The sequence below is a fragment of the Aplysia californica genome, unplaced genomic scaffold (genome assembly GCF_000002075.1).
Source record: "Aplysia californica isolate F4 #8 unplaced genomic scaffold, AplCal3.0 scaffold00019, whole genome shotgun sequence".
Classification (NCBI taxonomy): domain Eukaryota; kingdom Metazoa; phylum Mollusca; class Gastropoda; order Aplysiida; family Aplysiidae; genus Aplysia; species Aplysia californica.
Window position 1 is genome coordinate 702156 of NW_004797289.1, and position 8378 is coordinate 710533.

The window sequence follows — 8378 nt, forward strand, 5'->3', positions numbered from 1 at the left end:
CTCTCTCTCTCCCCCTCCTCCTCCCTCTCTCTCGTTCTTTCTTTCTCTCTGTCACCCCCCTCTCTCTCTCTTTCTCGGACCCCCCCCCACCCAATCCTCGGACCTCACTCTGTGTTACTATGCCCTGCCGGAAATGAGCTCATCCATCTAGCGGAACCCGAGAGGTTCATGCATATTCATGGCCATTTATATACCGCAATCACGTGCAGGGATCTCTTTCTTTAACCAAATTTGCTCCCTTGTATTTACAACAAAGTAGCACACGCTTCATACGATGAAAACAATTTAACGAAAGGTTTCGGGAAAGGCGTAATTTTAGCCAATGTCCAGTTGTTAGAAACCTCATTACCTCTTGACAGGCGCATCCCTCGTGATCGTTCGCAAAATTCATTTTGATTTTTATAATTGCAATTTCTATTAACTGCCACAGGCATAAAAGGCTGCATGATGAAGAATTGCATGATAAACGTTTTCAGTCTTTTTATATTAATTGTTTTTCAATGTCATTTTCGCTGGCGCTATTTCTTTTTATATATATTTTTTTCTCTGTAAGCTGTTTTCTTTTTCTTTTGATTTGGACGTTGTCTATTTTTGCTTTGTGGTGACACGTGATTTACAAGCAAGATATGCACACACACACACAGACACACGCACACGACTACACGCACGTGAGCATATGTGCGCCTGCATGAGCTCATAAGCACATACTCACACATAGACACACACATATCTATTAACTGCCACAGGCATAAAAGGCTGCATGATGAAGAATTGCATGATAAACGTTTTCAGTCTTTTGATTTCAATTTTTTTTCAATGTCATTTTCGCTGACGCTATTTCTTCTTATATTTTTTTTCTCTATAAGCTGTTTTCTTTTTCTTTTGGTTTTGCCATTTTTTCTTTTTTTTTCTTTGTGGTGACACGTGATTTACAAGCAAGATATGCACACATACACACACACACACACACACACACACACACACACACACACACACACGCAGAGGACGGATAATCGATCTCTTCCTTGTTCTCACTGCCACCGTCAGTTTCTGTGTGGGCTGTTGCCTAATTAACTGTGCGTGCCATCATCACACATCAAAAGACAAGTTGAAGAGCAATAATAACAATAATAATTACAGTTCATCTGTCATGAACGACGGTGACCTTCAACTTTCAGGGAGGAAGATTGGTAGCTAGCATGGAAGACAGACAGAGAGAGAGAGAAAGAGAGAGAGAGAGAGAGAGAGAGAGAGAGAGAGAGAGAGGGGGAGAGGGAGAGAGAGAGAGAGAGAGAGAGAGAGAGAGAGAGAGAGAGAGAGAGAGAGTGAGAGTAATGTAAGGGGAATAATTGGAAGTTTTTATGGAAAAGCGGGCTAACCCAGATTTCAGGGATTTTCAGAAATCTTGATCTACACCAAAAGTGGGCATTGCCCTACCTATAGGAGAAGTTTGGTTTAGTCGGTGTGTATATTTGTTTGGTTATAGAGAAAACTCTCCTTGTCTTTTAAAGAAACTGAACAAGGGGCAAAAACTTTACCTTAGTTTTTCTCAAAATGACATTTTTCGGGATAGCCCCCCTGGTGCTTAAAAGCGACCATTGCAAGCAATTTATAATGATCACAATTTATGTCACAAATTGCCACAAAATTAATAGCAGCGTCGTTTCTCCCCCAAAAGTAATGTGCTTCTCTGCCTAGACATTTGGTTAGCTGGTTAAACATTCTTATGATTTCGCTTATAGATTGTGAAGCGCATTGAGCCTGCTGTTGAGCGGGGATTTGCGCTATACAAATGCTATCCATTATTATTATCTATGTCAAATGTTTTTAGAGGCATAATCAATGCTCTACTTCCCACATATCAATTCTGAGTGAGTAATAACTATGGGAAGCCGAGTGCTTGGTATTGGGACCAAGTGTCCCACCCATCTAAACTAGATATTCTTCATGCGTCTGAAGATACTTGGGGCTTTTGCCCTATCAAGAACATCAGTATCGGGGATCTTATCCCCCCTCTGAGTACTCCATATTTATATCAAACTGGAAAGATGAAACATGTTGAGCTTTTTAGGATGCCGCTACCCTAGAATTACAAAATTCTATCGGCTCAGTACATACGTTTGAAACATGTGAAGTAAAAATTTTAAGTTTCAAAACATGTCAGGCTTTTTAAAAATGCAATTAACTGACTATCAAGATAACGACTCCGAATAATCATACAATTTTTATAGAGTAGATAGAACATTTGGTTTCTGCACTCGACGTTTTAGTAACTCAAAATGGTCAAATATGTCAAAGACAACTTTATTTTTCCAAGATAGCGATGTGTTTTGTAAACTGCCCAGGACTCAGTTCCATATAGAAGGGTTGTAATACGACAGCTCTGTACACATTGAGAATTGACTATGTACATAATCTGGAGACGTCCCAAAAGTCTATTTTTCGGTCTACCAAATATGTAGAGCTAGCTTTGCTTATCTTGGGAGCAACTGCAGAACCAATCCAGGCATTGGTGGAAAGGAACCTATTAAAAAAGGAAAAGCTCTGCCTTGAGCTGTTGACATGGCTATCATGCAATTTTATAAGTGGGGGAGCGACGTTTGTTCAGTTTTGAGCAGGCTGGAGCAGGTTTTCAGTCTTTTTTATGATGATGTTGAGGGAAAAGATGTTACATGCGCTGGAATAAGAATCTATACATTATGTCGTGTTTGCGAGCTGGTCTCGCCATGTAAGCCCCAGTCATCAGCAAACAGGAGGTCATATCCCATGTTGTTCAGTGAAGTATGCAAAGCTGATAGTCTCGATAGACGGACAGACAGAGAGACAGAGAGACAGACAGAGAGACAGAGAGACAGACAGAGAGACAGACAGACAGACAGAGAGACAGACAGACAGACAGACAGACAGACAGACAGACAGACAGACAGACAGACAGACCGTGACTGAGACGGGGACAGGAATATGGACAAAGACATCGAGATGATGAGGGAAATACAAGTACATAAGATATTATGTATGGTTGTATAAGTATTACTTTCTCCATATTGTTGCCTCAAAGTGAACCACAGTTAACCCAAACACATACTAAAACCTATGCACACGCACACAAGGACTATTCACTTAAAATGTGCGTCTCAAAAATCAGTTTCTTGAATACGTTATGGAGAAAATAAGAATCTACCCCCCCCCCCTCCTGTCCCCCTTCGCCCTCTTCTTGCCACACATATGTTGTCATATCCGTTCTGACCTTTCGGTCAAACAAGAGCGAAGGCGCCCTACCTCGAAGGACTTTATCCAACAACGAAAGAAAATGCCAATAAAACACATCCGAAAACGCCCTACGCCCTCCCAAATAAAAGTAACAGCAACAAAACAAAGCAAACAAGAACACCCTTCAACAACCCCCCCCCCAATAAAAAACACAAAAAACAAACAACAAAAACAAACAAACAAGCAAATAACAAAAAAAGAACAACAACGAAAAACAAACTACTCCATACCCCCCCCCCTAAAAAAACAACAACAAACCAACAACAACACAAAACAACAACAAACAAACAACTTTATGGTGGATTCTAGAATTGTGCTCCCCGACAACCTAACTTTAGTGCAAATAAAAATGTTCTAAATCTAATTCTAGTTCCCATTTGAACTTAAGGATAATGGATAATTGATAGCGGTTACAGTTATTTTATGTCGTTTTATTAGTTCCCCTTGTGTATTTTGTGGTCTTTATGGTTTTCGAATTCCATTTGTTTCTTTATTGGCATTTTAGCACCCCTATATTTTTGGTTAGTCCTGGGTACTTTTGTGTTTTTGTGAGAGAGTCCCCCCCCCCCCAACTATTAACTTTCCCTGCGATTTTATCTTACGGTTTCTGTGTTTTATTGGCACTCTCAACATACGCGTATATTATTTTGTCAAACACGTATGCACTCTCGTGTTCTCGCAATGATATTTTCTTGCTTCTGCTTTTTAAAGTGCTGCGTAGTCTATCCAATTTCGCCATGTTCTGGGAAGACTTTACTTCCGCTTGATGAGAAACGCCAGGGGCCCTGGTCTGTCCTCGGGGGAAATAACACACTACTTGGTCACACATAGACTATGCTAGGATAGTTATTTCGCCCGCACCCCCCACTCCCTTTTCATCCCCTTTTCGATATTTCTTGGACTCTCACCCCCCCCCCCCCACCTTGTTCCAAGTTTTTCCACAATCTTAAAAAAATTAATTCCTCTAGTTATTTGTTTTATTTTTCTTCTGTTTTTGGTACAATATTAAATTATGTTTTCATTCCACCCAAGCCGTCATTCAGAATGAAACGAAACACATTTGATCGGCTCAAGTGTCCTGCTAGCTTCTCTTTTGCGTTGACATTTTCTAATGCTGACTTCAATAACTTTTTAAAAGTTTCCATCTTTGTCTCCTCCTCATCCATTCTCCTTCCCTTCCATCTCCTCGTCTCCTCATCCTCTTCTTATCTTCCTCCTTCTCCTCAAAGTATTCAATAATTTGATTTCTCGCTAGGAACGCTGTGACCCTCAGGTCATCGTGTGTACTTATAACTTCCTCGCCCGACGGGAAACAACAATTATTGAAATCCTTACCCGACAGTAAGGCGAGAGTGACTCACGCGCACACACACACACACACACACACACACACACACACACACACACACACACACACACACACACACACACAAAACACACAGAAAGAGAGAAAGAAGGAGAGAGCGAAAGCGAGAGCGAGACAACGAAAGCGAGAGCGAGAGAGCGAGTGAGAGAGAGAGAGAGAGGGAGAGGGAGGGACTAGAGAGAGAAAGAGAGGGAAAGAGAGAGGGGGGAGAGATAGATAGATAGAGAGAGATAGAGAGAGAGAGAGAGAGAGTGTGTGAGTGTGTGTGTGTGTGTGTGTGTGTGTGTGTGTGTGTGTGTGTGTGTTTGTGTGTGTGTGTGTGTGTGAGAGAGAGAGAGAGAGAGAGAGAGTAATTTTGTTTGAACAGTTTCAAACGAATTAGGGCGCTCTGCTTATCGAGGACACCCACGAGTCCGTATGGATAAGTACAGGGTGTCCTCAAAATCTGGAAACATTCGCACAACGTCTAACTATCCTTAAGAAATACACCTGTTCAACATATTGTTCAACAATGTTCGAAAGTTGACAAATCGATACCATAGAATTACAACGTTCTGTCAGCTCAGTACTTAGTTTTGAGAAATTTGACGACAAAATGTTTCGTTTTCATTACTTGTCAAGCTTTCTCGAATGCAATTCTTTGAATATCTTGATGACGACTCCAAATAATCTTAAGATTTTGCGAGAGCAGGTCGTAAATTTGCTTTCTGATCTCATGGTTTTTGTAACTCAAAACGGCCAAAAATGTAATTCTAAGGAAGCGAAATAGCATTATTCAATACGATTTCCACCATTTGAGAAGCAATATTCAAGTGAACCACATGCAATGAACTCCACGTTGCTGTGAACTTAATAGTTACCAAGTATTTCCCACGCGTCAGTACTTTTGGCATGTCCTGTAGGTCTACAATATTTGTTCTCAATTTGTTCCCCTGAAAAGACATTTGCTTTTCTGTTTGTTATTGCTCAGGTTGGATGTGTTGTTGTTGTTGTTGTTGTTGTTGTTGTTGTTGTTGTTGTTGTTGTTGTTGGTGGTGGTGGTTGTGGTGGTGGCGGTGTTGATAGTACTATAGCTGATGATGGCATTGCTGCTGCTGTTGTGACTGTAAGAATAAAGAAATAACGCCCCTCCCCACGTCGCCCTCTTCTTCTTACTCCTCCTACCCCCACCTGTGTTCATCCTCTTCCCCCGTCTCCTCCTCCCCTTCGTACTCTTCCCCCTTTTGTTTCTTTTCTGTTAACAACAGGTTCAGAGGACGATGTATTCTCAAGGTAAAGCGGACTTGAGCGAATAAGATGAAGTAAGAAAAGGTGAGATAAGTTAATAATAATATTATGCACGTACTGTACGGACCCCTCAAATGAAAACAAAATTAGAAGTGTTGTCACCTTTACATACAATGCATCAAATCAAGACACTGCTTTCTCTTTCACTCTCTTTCTCTCCCTCTCCCCCTCTCTCTGTCTCTTTTTCATTGGGTCTGTCTGTACGTCTGTCTGTCTATCTGTCTGTCTTTCTGTATTTTTGTCTCTGTCAATATCGCTTTCTGTATTTCTATCTCTGTCTGTCTGCCTGTCTGTCTCTCTGTCTGTCTGTCTGTCTGTCTGTCTGTCTGTCTGTCTGTCTGTCTGTCTCTCTTTTTTTCTCTGGACAGAGTAAGAATGAGAAGAGGCATATTTAAAATTGAACTAAGAGTTAACAAAAACTGTAAAAGAACACAAGGTGTCCTCAAAGCAGAATAAGATAACAAGAAGCTAGTTCGCACTAACTACTTGTCGTCGTCATTATCGAGTTTCTGGTGTAAAGTTATTCTTGCTGATTTTGGGTTATTTTTCAGCGGTTTTGAAGAGGGGATTGGGGGGGGGGGGGGGGGGGGGGGGGGCGGAGTCGATGACAGCGAGTAAAAATGAACCGACGACAGATCTTGAAAGGACAAAAACAAAATCTCTAGCAACAAAAAGGAAGAAGTAGCAGCATAATGTGTCACAACGTGGTGGAAATGGAATCAGGTGCTCGTAAATTTTTGGGCATGGGGAGTTATTGTTATCTTCTTAACGTTTCTTCGTTTGTCTTGCTTTCGAGGAAAAAGTACTCGTCTATCTTGAATAGAAGTCGAGGTATCTGCGAGAGAACGAGGTGGGGGTCGCCTGGTTTCAAATGTAAAATTAGCGGGAAATGGCCACCAAAGTTTGGTGACTTCTACAGCTTAAGAGGCCTTGAACATTGAAAATGTACATTGTTTGTGCCTTTCTTCAACGTTTTTCAGCAAAGTTCTCGCAAAAATATGTTCTTAAACGGACATAAACGGTGATGAGCAATACAATTTTTTTTAAAATGATGAAAATTACCAAACTGGCGGGAAAAAGGCTGGTTTTTATCTTAATGCGTTACTTTGATGAGCGCTTGATTTTACCACAATGTCTCACATATAGGGTGATGAGTGAACGAACTTTCTTTCGTGACGTGGGTGACTCGTGTGTGGGCAGGTGGTGACGAAATTAGATCCGACCGGTGTACAGGTCAATAATTAGTGTCACCGTACCGAGGAGACCTCATTTGGCTTGAAAGTGTTAATTAGGTCACTGTATGTAACGTGTGACGTCAAGGACTTCAGGTGGTGTTAGTTGCTTGAAACGAGAGATTTCTGGGAAGAAGCAAATTGTAACTTGATGTGGTATTGGGAGGAAGAAAGGAACGGAGGTTAATTTTTGTTCCAGGAAGGAGTGACTGTATATGACCTTATGCAGTAGCGAGCACAGTAGAAATCTTACTAAAACAAAAACAAAACAGAATAAAGAGGGTTGGTAATTAATTACACAAAAGAATCAAATGGTTCAGACATCTCCTACGATTACCAACACACCAACCTGCACAACGTGCCTACATCTAAAAATTCGAAAGCAACAAGAAAGAGGGCGACCAAGAAAGACCTGGATAGATGGAGTCAGGGAAACAGTAACAACCCACAGCATCCCCTTGACCCAAGCTCTCCGGCTTGCGACAGAGATACGTCTCTTTCTTCCCGCGACACCCAAAAGGGTATAAGCGGCGGATAAGTAAAGTAAAGTAAGGTAATTAATTAATGCTCCAACTGTAAGAAAAAAAAGATTATTCGATTTTTGTTAACATGGTGGAAAATCACTTGGAATTTACTGCTGATGTTGCTGTAATTGCAAGGCAATATCTGCACAGCGTTATTGGTAATTGATAATATGTTGTTGCTGCTATACTGTTGCTGCTGCGGCTTCTGCTGCTCCTGCTACTGTTGCCAATGATGATGATGATGGTGATGATGATGATGATGATGATGATGATGATGATGATGATGATGATGATGATGATGATGATGATGATGATGATGGCATATTTATTAATGTGAAAGTACACTGTCGAGATCCCGGTGTCCTCCTAATTTTCCCACAGCAAGGACTTCTTTTTATGAGTACGGCATAATGGAATATACGTGCGGAATCAATATTCAATACAATTAGCACCTAATTATTATCAAGATACCTGATATTTTCTTCCCCCGACACTCGTCGATTCTTCCTCTTCTTTTCACAACCCATTCACTTCATTCACCCTCTGCCTCCTTCGTCCACTTTTCCTATTCCTCCTCCTCCTCTTCCTATTCCTTCTCCTCCTCTTCTTTTTCTTCCTCCTCCTCCTCTTCTTCTCCTATTTTTCTCCTTGCTTCGTCTCCTCCTCCTCCTCCTCTTCCTCCTCCTCCTCCTCCCCTCC